The 12,804-nt window shown below is 38.4% G+C and overlaps 1 pseudogene across 1 annotated transcript; it reads left to right on the forward strand.

The window, feature by feature from the left end:
• Window positions 1-11,779: 11,779 nt before the first annotated feature.
• Window positions 11,780-12,544, forward strand: LOC118142968 (pancreatic progenitor cell differentiation and proliferation factor pseudogene; annotated as a pseudogene). The gene has a single exon (XR_013520508.1). The product of XR_013520508.1 is annotated as a pancreatic progenitor cell differentiation and proliferation factor pseudogene (transcript).
• The last annotated feature ends 260 nt before the right edge of the window (window positions 12,545-12,804 follow it).

Here is a 12,804-nt window from a genome sequence, read left to right on the forward strand (position 1 = left end):
CCACTTGAAACCACATGACAGGGGTCACCTCGAGCTTGTGGAAAATAGCTGGTCCCTCCACAGTTTTCAATTTAACTTGAAAGCAGAATGGATCTCTGATGATTAGTAATGATGAGCATCTTTTCATGTGTTTACTAGCTATTTGTATATCATCTTTGGAGACATGTCTTTTCAGACTTCTGCTCATTTTAAAATCAGCTTATTTGATGTTTTTGTAATTGTAGGAGCTCTTTACATATGCCAGATATTAACCCTCATTAAATCTGTGATTAACAAATTCTTTCTTTCTTTCTTTCTTTCTTCTTTCTGTAAACTTTCTAATATATAAAAATATATGTGGTAAAATGGCTTGAAACCCTCTCTTCCTTTGGTGGTTGGAAGAGGAACCTGGTGTTAAAAGAGAAGCATTTGCACCCAGTGCTATTCACAGTGAAGTGATTTGAAGACATTTTGTAATGAGACCCAGAATAGAGAGGATATGATTATGTCTACTTTCTACTTTCATATTTAGGCCCAGGGTCTTGGTTCTGTTACAGAATTGTGACCTTCCAGATAAGTCTAAGATAACCAATTTATGGAAGACAGCACATTTCCATGACAATGAACATATAAAAATATAGGTGAAGACCAAAAGAAGGGCAAAAAGATGATGCATTGTAATAACTTCCTGCTCTTCCAGGGACAAGGGAAAAGAGATTCAACTAATCCCAGAACTTTGCTAACAACATTCAAGACAAAGTTAACAAACATATTCCAAGTGTGATTCCTAGGAATAATGGGACTTCCACTAGGCTGGAACTGTTTTTCTCCCGAAATAGCTAAACCAACACAATGTGCAACAACAAATACTCCTCTATTTGTGAAGATGATGCCATCTACTATGGAAATTCATATTACTAACATCAAGGATGTTGGGGCAGTGTCTCATGCCTGTGATCCCAGTACTTTGGGAGGCTAAGGAGGGAGGATTGCTTGAAGCCAGAAGTTCAAAACCAACCTGGGCAACAAAACAAGACCCCATCTTTGCAAAAAAAAAAATCGTTTAAGTTAGCCAGGTGAGGTGGTGCATATCTGTGGTTCTAGCTACTCAGGAGGCTGAGACTGAAGGATCATTTGAAGCCAGGTGTTAAAGACTAAGATCATACCACTGTACTCCAGCCTGGGTGACAGAGTGAGACTCTGTCTCAAAAAAAAAAGTTAATCTTATTTCTTTTTTTTTAATTTTTAATTTTTGTAGGTACATAGTAGGTATATATATTTATGGGGTACATGAGATAAGATGTTTTGATACAGGCATGCAGTGTGTAATAATTACATAATGGAGAATGGGGTATTCATCCCCTCAAGTATTTAACCCTTTGTGTTACAAACCACCCAATTATACTCTTTTAGTTATTTAAAAATATGCCAATTCAGTTATTATTGATTATAGTCACTCTGTTGTGCTGTCAAATAGTAGGTCTTATTCATTCTTTCTTTTTTTTTTTGTACTCATTAACCATCCCCACTTCCCTATACCCCTACCCCCTCACTACCCTTCCCAGCCTCTGGTAATCATCCTTCTACTTTCTATGTCCATGAGTTCAATTATTTTGACTTATAGATCCCACAAAGAAGTGAGAACATGAAATGTTTGTCTTTCTGTGCCTGGCTTATTTCACTTAACATAATGATCTCCATGTTGTTGCAGATGGCAGGATCTCATTCTTTTTATGGATTAACAGCACTCCATTGTACATGTGTACCACATTTTCTTTATCCATTCATCTGTTGGTGGACACTGAGGTTGCTTCCAAATCTTGGCTATTGTGAACAGTGGTGCTGCAAACAGTGCAGATATCTCTTTGATATACTGATTTCCTGTCTTTTGGGAATATATTCAGCAGTGGGATTGCCAGATCCTGTGGTTGCTCTAGTTTTAGTTTTTTTGACGAAATTCCAAACTGTTCTCCATAGTGGTTATATTAATTTACATTCCCACCAACAGTGTAGGAAGCTTTCCTTTTCTCCACATCCTCGCCAGCATGTTATTGCCTGTTTCTTAACTAGGGTGGGATAATGCCTCATTGTTGTCTTGATTTGCATCTCTTTGATTATCAATGATGTTGAGCACCTTTTCATATGCCTTTTTGTCATTTATATATCTTCTTTTGAGAAATGTATATTCAAATATTTTGCCCATTCTTTGATTGGATAATTAGATTTTTTTTTCTATAGAGTTCTTTGAACTCCTTGTATATTCTGGTTATTAATCCCTTGTCAGATGGATCGTTTGCAAATATTTTCTCCCTTTCTGTGGGTTGTCTCTTGACTTTGCTGATTGTTTCCTTTGCCATGCAGGAGCTCTTTAACTTGATGTCATCTCATTTGTCCACGTTTGCTTTGGTTGCCTGTGCTTGTGGGGTATTGCTCAAGAAATCTTTGCCCAGACCCAATGTCTTAGAGATTTTCCCTGATGTTTTCTTGTCATGGTTTCATAGTTTCAGGTCTTAAATGTAAGTCTTTAATCCATTTTAATTTGATGTTTGCATATGGCAAAAGATAGGAATCTAGTTTCATTCTTCAGCATATGGATATCCAGTTTTCCCAGCACCATTTATTGAAGAGACTATTTTTTCCCCAGTGTATGTTTTTGGCACCTTTTTTGAAAATGAGTTTATTGTAGGTGTGTGAATTTGTTTCTAGGTTCTCTATTCTATTCCATTGGTCTGTGTGTCTGTTTTTATGCCAATACCATGCTGTTTTGTTTCCTATAGCTCTGTAGTATAATTTGAAGTTAGGTATTACAGTTTTGTTCTTTTTTCTTAGGATAACTTTGGTTATTCTAGGTCTTTTGTGGTTTTTAAATAAATCATAGAATTTTTTTTTTTCTCTGTGAAGAATGTCATTGGTTTACATTGAATCCATAGATTAGGTAGTATGGACATTTTAGTAATATTGACTCTTCCAGTCCATGAACATGGAATATCTTTCCAGTTTTTGGTGTCCTCTTCAATTTCTTTCATCGATGTTTTATAGTTTTCATCGTAGAGAGATATTTCACTTCTTTGGTTAAATTGATTATTGGGCATTTCATTTTACTTGTGGCTATTGTAAATAGGATTACTTTTTTGATTTCTTTTTCAGATTGTTTGCTGTTGGCATATAGAAATGCTACTGATTTTTTTATGTTGATTTTGTATTATTTTATTTCTTGTGAAATATTCACTCTGGCCATTATCCCCTCTTTCTGTTCTGGGTTCCATTACAAATATTCTTCACATTCACTAACAATGAATGGTACCATTATAAAATGTCTTATTCCTACTCCTTAAACTTCTTCTCTGACCCTGGAAGAAGTTAAAGGATTGAGTAGGGGAAGCATATACTCTAATACACATGTGTAGATAAAAAGGAAATACTGTAGTAGCTTGGTGGGCTGGGTGGGATGGGACTGAGGACGTTGATGTGAAACTGAGAAAGCTAGTCCACTTCTTTCGTGAGACTTTATTCATATAATTAAACTTATTACAAGTTTTTACAACCTCTCTAAAAGTCCAAATAACTTACTGACATTTCTCAATATTTCAGCCCACACCAACTTTTCTCTCTTCTGCTCTGTAATTCTAAACCTGAGAGTCCACATATTGATTTTCCCAGAATACCTTGACAACTGGCTGTTGTTTGTTGTTGTTGTTGTTTTCTGTCAGTCGAGGATATTGGCAGGACATAGAAAATAAAAAGATGGAGAATCCACTCTTCCTCCTCCCTATTTTCTTCTAGACCTCCTCTGCAAGTGGCTGTATCCTTCTGCAACCCACATTATCTCCATAGTAGTGGCATCAGCCATGAATTCTAGCATAGCCAAACGGTGCTTCTCTGCACATCTGGACTCCGGGAACACCATATTCATGCTTTTGTCTCCCAGACCTAAGAATTGTTGCTTCTGCAGTTACTAAACTATTGTTTAGTAACCACTCCACCCACTTTTGTGGAGTGGTTACTAAAAATCTTTCTCTCTCTCTTTTTCTCTTTCATTCCGTTACCCATGTCAATAATTCCTTGTATTAAATTCCTTCTATTTAAAATATCTAGAAATATTTGTTTTTCTTTTGACCTGGATCCTGATTAACTCCAACCTACCTTTCTAGTCTTATTTCCTTCATACCATTAAAATCGAACACTACCTCTTATACTGACCCACATATCATATGCTCCAGTCATACTCCACTTCCTTCTGTTTCACCTAAGTCATACGTCACTTTTCAAAAAAAAATCAGAAACAACTTTGATCAAAAAAAACTAAGCTTTTAGATTTACCACAGGAAGAAAGAATATTGCCATGATAGAGCCTTTGAAACATCTATCAGAGGAGGTCAGAGAAGGAGCAATGATAGGTTTTTAAGGCTTAGGCTAGATGATTTTTAGAAAGGTCTTGTAAGATAAGGAACTTCTTGGGATTGGGCAGAGTTTACGACATCAGAGCTTGGATTGGTGGGCACAGTGATGTATGTTACCTAATTTAAAGTTTGTTAACAGTGTTATATTCCAGAAGCAAATATTTCCTCAAGAAAGTTGCCAAGTTATTTTGCTGGATCTCAGTATTTTTTAAGATAAAAGAAGGATAGTATACATTCATGGTTCATGTTTTGTTTAGCACAGACAGAGGAAGTATGTTGATTACAGTTCTTTCTAAGCCACTTTTCTATTTTGTATCTTGATTTACAATGTTTCTTACCCTTAGAATATATTTTAACTTTTATTATATGTTAATTCATTCAGTATCCATTTATAGAGCATTTACTGTATGGCAGGCACTATTCTAGGCACTGGGGACACAGCATTGAAAAAGAGAGAGCTGTTGCCTTCACGGAGCTTATACCCTAGTAGGAGAAATATACAATAAAAAAGTAATACCAGACAGTAAAAAATCCTATGAAAAATATATGTTTGAAAAAGAAGAATGTGACTGTGAGTGGGAGATGGGTGGATTATTTTTAGATGTGCTGAAATCCTACCCATGCTTCTAACAGTCAATGAAATTAGCACTTTTTCAATAAGTCATTGCCAACTACTATGTGTACTAAATGATATTTTGAAATATTGACTCATGATGTTTTCCTCTTAGTAATTTCTTTTTGCCTTCTGGAACTTACACTATTAAAATTTCACCTTTAGACTAAGCTTATTGTTTCGGCAAGAACAAAGAGTAAGACCCAAAATCTTGGCTTTAAGTTCTGCAATATCAAAAGTAATACCTTGAAAGATTCATATGATGTAATCTATACCATAAACCAACAGGTAGGAAGATTGCATGGAGACATAAGATTACAGACAGAATACAAGAATACTTTCTGGGCTTGGAATGTTGGGGTCAACTGAGATACAGAAGAAAAGGGGAGAAAGTGAGCTTAGAGGTGAGAGCAGGATCCTGGTCCCTTATCCCCTTTGAGATCAGTCCTGGAGGAATCATGTCACCAATCACAGATAAGTTTGGGGAGATCTCAGAACAACATGCTGGCACCTCACCTCTCTAAGGAAATTCAAGCTTTGGAGAAACTCTTTAACCAGGATGGCACCAACACAGCAGAGCAGCAATGGGTAAAAAATGAACCTGGGCACTCAGAAATTCCTGGGTACTCCTGAGTGGCACAGGCTAGTAGCCAAATATTTCCATGCTCCAAGAAGCAGAGAGGACTAGAGGATGAAAGAAGCTTCAGGAACATCACATGGAGACCTAATCAGTGTATCATGTGTGTATCACTGCAAGTTCAAGGATCATGATGGGACTTCATACATTGCCAACAATAGCAATAAAGAGGAAACCATCCAAAAAGTATATAGGAAACGTAGGCCTCAGGGGAATCCAGGGATGTCACATGGCCCCAGGTGTTCCTCTCCCAGTACTGGGTGTATTTCTTTGCTAGGCTGCCTGAACAAAGCACCGAAACCTGGTGGCTTAAACAAGATAAATGTATTGTCTCACGGATCTGGAAGTCAGAAGGCTGGGATCAATTTGCCTGTAGGGTTGGTATCTTCTGAAAGCCATAAGGGAAAATCTGTTCCCATTCCTCTGCCCTAGCTTCTGGTGATTTGCTGCAATCTTTGGCACTCCTTGTCTTGCAAAAGCATTACCTCTGCCTTCATTTTAGCATGGTGTTCTCTGGTGTGCATATCTGTCACCAAATTTGCCCTTTTTATAAGAACATCAATCATACTGTACAAGGCTCACCCCAGGGGCTTCATTTTAACTTGATTACCTCTATAAAGAATCTAGCTCAGCTTTGTGCATTGGCTCACACTTGTAATCCCAGTGCTTTGGGAGGCTGAGGCAGAAAGATCCCCAAAGGCAGGAGTTTGAGACCAGCATGAGCAACATTGCAAAACCCCCATCTCTACATAAATTAAACAGATTGGCAGGGTATGGTAGCTCATATCTGCAGCCCTAGCACTTGGGAGCCTGAGGTGCGAGGATCACTTGAGTCCAGAAGTTCGAGGCTGCAGTGAGCCGTGATTATACCACTACACTCTGGGCAACAGAGTGAGAGCCTGTCTTTAAAAACAATAAATAAAAATAAATAAATAAAGAATCTATATCCAAATAAGGTCACATTCTGAGGTATTGGGTATTAGGACTTCAACATATGATTTTTGGAGGGACACAATCTAATTTGTAACATTGTTTATATAAAATAATGTGAGAATAGAAAGGAAATCTGAATTTGGCTGAAGAGTTAACAGATAGATTGGTTGAAATGCATGACCGAGTTACCTTGTATGTTGAACAGGCTTAACATAGCCCCCATAATCCCCAACTCCTGGTATTCATGCCTTTGTATAATCCCCTCACCTTGAGTGTGGGTGAGACCTGTGACTTGCTTCTAACCAGTAAAATATGTCAAGGCAATAGGATGGCACTCCTGTGATTATGCTACTTACGTAAGACCCCATCTTGCTAATAATCTCACTCTTGTTCACTTCCTGACTTTGAAGAAGTAAGATGCTGTGTTCTAAGATAGCTTATGGAGGGAGCTTATAAAAATGGCAAGGAACTTGCCTAGGTGATCCCTAGGAGCTGAGAGTGACAGGCGGCAAGAAGCCAGTGCTCTGTCTTACAACTACATGAAAATGAATTCACCAGCAGTAGATTCAATGTCAAATGAGCCTCCGGATGAGCCCAGCACTTGCCAACACACTCAGCAATCCTGCAGCCTTGCTGAGAACCCAGCTCAATCATGCTCACATTCCTGCCCCAGACCATGAGATAATAAGTGTGTGGTATTTTAAGCTGTTACATTTGTGATAATTTTTAAATTTTTATTTTATTGTGATTAGGGCAATTAAGACAAAACCTATTGTCAACATGTTTTTAATATAATACAGTATTGTAAGTATAGGCACAATGCTGTACAGCAGATCACTAGAACACATTCATCTTATGTAACTGAGACTTCATACTCATTAAATTGAAACTCCCCATTTTGCCCTCCCTCAGCCCCTGGAAACCATCATTCTACTCTGCTTCTATGAGTTTAGCTATTTTAGATGCCTCATATAAGTAGAATCATGTAATATTTGTCTTTCTGTGACTGACTTATTTCACTCATCAAAATGTCCTCAAGGCTCATCCATGTTGTTGCATGTTGCGTGATATTCTTCCTACTTAAGGTCAAATAATATTCTCTTGCATATATATAATATATATATATATATATAATATATTCTTTTGTTGTTTGTTTTTGAGATGGAGTTTCGTACTTGTTGTCCAGGCTGGAGTGCAATGATGCAATCTTGACTCACTGCAACCTTCACTTCCTGGGCTCAAGCAATTCTCCTGCCTCAGCCTCCCGAATCGCTGGGATTACAGACATGTGCCACCACACCTGGCTCATTTTGTATTTTTAGTAGAGACAGGGTTTCTCCATGTTGGTCAGGCTAGTCTTGAACTCCCACCTCAGCCTCCTGAAGTGCTGGGATTACAGGCAGGAGCCACCATAACTGGCCTATATCACATATTCTTTATGCATTCAGACATCAATGGACTTTTAGGTTGTTTCTACTTTGGCTATTGTGAATAGTGTTTCAATGAACATGGATATCTCTTCAAGATCCTGATTTAAGTTCTTTCAAATAAATGCCTAGAGTGGGATTACTGGATCACATGGTAGTTCTATTTTCAATTTTCTTTTTTTGAGAAAACTTCATACTGTTTTCCATAGTAACTGCACAATTTTGTATTCCCACAATGTGCATACGAGTTCTGGCTTTTCTACAGTGGTAATTTTTTATATAATAATAGAAAACTCATCCAGCTTCTGTTGATGATTTTAAAAGTTTTGTTATCAGATTAAGAATTTGTGGGGCTGAGGCTGTGGAAGACTGAGGATATAGCTACTTTTAGTCATAGAGAAATAAAGAAAATTGCATTTGCAACTGTGAATACTTAATGACAGTCATACTTGCACCACCCCACATCAAATTAACTTCTTCTTTCTTTGCCTTACCCTTGAATTTTAACATAGACTTTGGCATAATAACTTATTGTTCCTCAGTTTAATTACTAAAGAAAAAAAATCCAAGTTCTATGACCTGGTAGTTGATAATTTTGATCATGAGTACCTTGGAGATGGTGCAAAACCAAAATGGTTTATTGATGAGTGAGGCTGGCAGAGGAGTGGCTCCCACATTTCCCTGTAGGAAGGGCTTAGAGGATACAATCTGGTTTGTAGGTCTTGCTTGGCCAACATTAGGTTACCTTTGATTTTAAAAAAAAAGCAATATTTTCTTAAGATACATGCATTCACTCTTAATCAGAGAATCAGAGAATGTCAGTTGTCCATATCAAATAATTCTTTATTATTACTGTTATTATTTGAGTGTCTTAGAAGGGGACTTTTAGAAAGGCAAGTGTTTGTTCTCTATTGCTATTACTGCCAGCGGACTGCCAGACCAGAAGCCGAGCTCAGTGTGGCTCTGTTGTTCTCATTACCGAGTATACAGTAACTCTAAGAATATAACAAAAATATTCTGTGTGAGAAGAAAGCCAACTGATAGGGCTGATGATGGCAGTAAAGAGAACGAAAGTCTGAGAAAGTGAAAGTATTTCCATATGGAAGATTAGCAACTGTTTCGGATATGTTACTGTGAATGTCAAGAAACTATTCTAAAATGTACACTGCAGAAAATTTGAAAGAGGAGGGAGCACACCCATAATCCCATAATTCCGAAATAACAAGATGAACATTTTGGAATACATATTTTCAGCTGGTTGGTTTTCTATGTGTTGTAAATATTCAGGTAATAGTATTCTACCTTTTTCATTGAACATTGAACTAATTTACACTAATGAATGTATCAATAACGACACTGCTGACAGATAAATTTTAACAGATATATTCTGTTCCACTGCATTAAAATAATACGATTTACTTAATTATTCTCCTAATCAACCACTAATTTTCTAATTTCATTACCATTACATAACACTGTAGTGACCATTTTATAAATAAATTTTAACTGAAATGCCACAATCTTTGGGATATGTGTGTATATATATATATATATGTACACATGCAGGTATGTAGATATACATACACATACATGTATGTGTGTAAGTGAAACTATTAAATCAAAAGATTATGAATATTTTAAAATCTATTAATTCATATTACAAAATTGTTTCCAGAGATGTTAATTTGTATCCCCAAATAAGAGAGTATCTCACTATAATCTTGCTAACATTGAGTATAATCATTTTTAATAATTAGATCTTAGTGATGATATGACAGAAAAATCTAACTCATTTCTATCTAAATCTGCTCTGTGATGTTTTAATAACTATTTGTTGAATAAACTGTCCTTTCACCACTGATTAAATTGATCTCTTATATTATTAAATGATTGTGTAGAATAGGCTCTTTATGGACTCCTTCTTTCTGTTCTATCCATCTAATTTTTGTACCGATACCACAAACATTTACTATAATTTTATAATGTATTTTACTCTCTGATAACAGGTTATTAGTCTTGTTAGCATAGTTCTAAAGTAATTTTACTTTTTAGAACACTTTTGATTTTACTTCTGCCATCACACACTGTGTTTTACCTTAAATTATGGCTGCATAACATCTCCCAGAAGAAACAGGAAACTTGTTTAAAGTCTTTTTTACTGTCTCCCTTTCCGAATCACAGTTATTTACTCACAAAAATATAGCAAAGGCCTTTCAACTGCAGGCAAATGATTTGTTGGAACCAACTTCAAAACAGTCCATATTCTCCTCCTTTATGAATTTTCTGGAATCTTAAGAAAGCTCCTTCTCACCTCTATTTCACTTCCCTCAATCACCATCCAGTCATATCCAACAGTTCCTTAAGCAAGAACATAAAGAACTGACAATTGCTTCTGAGGGTAATTTGTTCAGCACACTGACCTATATGTATCCTACCCACTAATAAGCACTATTGAAAGACAAACTAATAGATCATTCTTACCATACAGAATAAATGGAGATGCAGCTGAAAAGTAATGAATTGTATTTGGTAATTGCCCATATAAGAGAAAAAATTATCATTTAAAAGAACTGTAGTTACTAATTGGTTACTAACTCTGCCTGTCGTCTGTGACATTTATTGTCTCTAAAAAATAGTAAAGAAGTTTACTGTGGACATTCATAAACCAAATAAGTGGCCCTTTATTTGTTTAAGAAATTAATTTTATCAAAGAAGTAGTTCCTAAATCAAAGTATGCTTTGAAACACCTAATGATTTAAAATGTAGATTCCTTCATACGACAGAAAAAGCTTGACTTCATAAGGCCAGGGTTGGAACCAGGAATCTGTGTTTTGTTTTATGTTTTTTTTAATTCACTAAATTATTCTAATATAGCTGTTTGGAAACTACTAAGCTAGAACATGTTATTAATGAGGCTGAGATCATTGCAATACATTCATTCTATTTTATGTATTATTATTTTTTTAATTGCATTTAGGTTTTGGGGTACATGTGAAGAACATGCAAGATAGTTGCATAGGTACACACATGGCAGTGTGATTTGCTGCCTTCCTCCCCATCACCTATATCTGGCATTTCTCCCCATGCTATCTCTCCCCACCACCCCACCCCCCACCATCCCTCCCCTATTTCCCCCCAACAGACCCCAGTGTGTGATGCTCCCCTCCCTTTGTCCATGTGTTCTTATTGTTCAACACCTGCCTATGAGTGAGAACATGCAGTGTTTGATTTTGTGTTCTTGTGTCAGTTTGCTGAGAATGATGGTTTCCAGGTTCATCCATGTCCCTACAAAGGAAACAAACTCATCATTTTTATGGTTGCATAGTATTCCATGGTGTATATGTGCCACATTTTCTCTATCTAGTCTATCATCGATGGGCATTTGGGTTGGTTCCAGGTCTTTGCTATTGTAAACAGTGCTGCAATGAACATTCGTGTGCATGTGTCCTTACTGAAGAATGATTTATAAACATTTGGGTATATACCCAGTAATGGGATTCCTGGGTCAAACGGAATTTCTATTTCTGGGTCCTCAAGGAATCGCCACACTGTCTTCCACAATGGTTGAATTAATTTACACTCCCACCAACAGTGTAAAAGTGTTCCTATTTCTACTCATTCTCTCCAGCATCTGTTGTCTCCCAATTTTTTAATGATTGCCATTCTAACTGGTGTGAGATGGTATCTCAATGTAGTTGTGATTTGCATTTCTCTAATGACCAGTGATGATCCGCATTTTTTCATGTTTGTTGGCCTCATATATGTCTTCTTTTGTAAAGTGTCTGTTCATGGCGCGTGCCCATCTCGGTCGTGGAGCGGCCTTCCGCGGTCTCCTCTGCAAATGGGTTCCGTGGCCTAGCGCCTCCGTCCGCGCCACCCGTGATCGTGCGCCGAGGCCCGGAGGGGTCGCCGCCCAGGTCCCACCAGCCCGCAAGCCAGAGCATGGCGGCCATCCCCTCCAGCGGCTCGCTCGTGGCCACCCACAACTACTACCGGCGCCGCCTGGGTTCCACTTCCAGCAACAGCTCCTGCAGTAGTACCGAGTGCCCCGCGGAAGCCATTCCCCACCCCCCAGGTATCCCCAAGGCTGACCCGGGTCACTGGTGGGCCAGCTTCTTTTTCGGGAAGTCCACCCTCCCGTTCATGGCCATGGTGCTGGAGTCTGCAGAGTACCCGGAACCCCCCCAGGCCTCCCGCAGTGTGACCACCTGTGGCCTGGCTCAGGGCGCCCTGAGGAAGCAGCCCAGTGGTCAGCCCAGCACAGCCCGCGCTGGGCCGCCGTCCTGACCTGGGCTATGACCACCAGCTCCAAGCCTGCAGAGGCGCTAGGCCACCAGACCCCCTCCCGCCCCCCTACCCCCACCTCCCGTAGACTAGGCGGCTGCAGTCAGCAGACCTCCACATCCACACAGCAGACACCAAAAAGGAGTGAGGGCCCGGCTCTCCACCGCCCAGCCCACCCCAGCCCTGAGCAGCTTTCCTGACGCCTGGAACTGTGCACCTGGCACCAAGTGGAAAATAAACTCCCAGCAGCCACAAAAAAAAAAAAAAAAAAAAAGTGTCTGTTCATATCCTTTGCCCACTTTTGAATGGGCTTATTTGTTTTTTCTTGTAAATCTGTTTTAGTTCTTTGTAGATTCTGGATATTAGCCCTTTGTCAGATGGGTAGATTGCAAAAAATTTTTCCCATTCTGTTGGTTGCCAATTCACTCTAATGACTGTTTCTTTTGCTGTGCAGAAGCTGTGGAGTTTAATTAGATCCCATTTGTCTATTTTGGCTTTTGTTGCCAATGCTTTTGGTGTTTTGGTCATGAA

The sequence above is a fragment of the Callithrix jacchus genome, chromosome 7 (genome assembly GCF_049354715.1).
Source record: "Callithrix jacchus isolate 240 chromosome 7, calJac240_pri, whole genome shotgun sequence".
In the NCBI taxonomy this organism is placed as follows: Eukaryota; Metazoa; Chordata; class Mammalia; order Primates; family Cebidae; genus Callithrix; species Callithrix jacchus.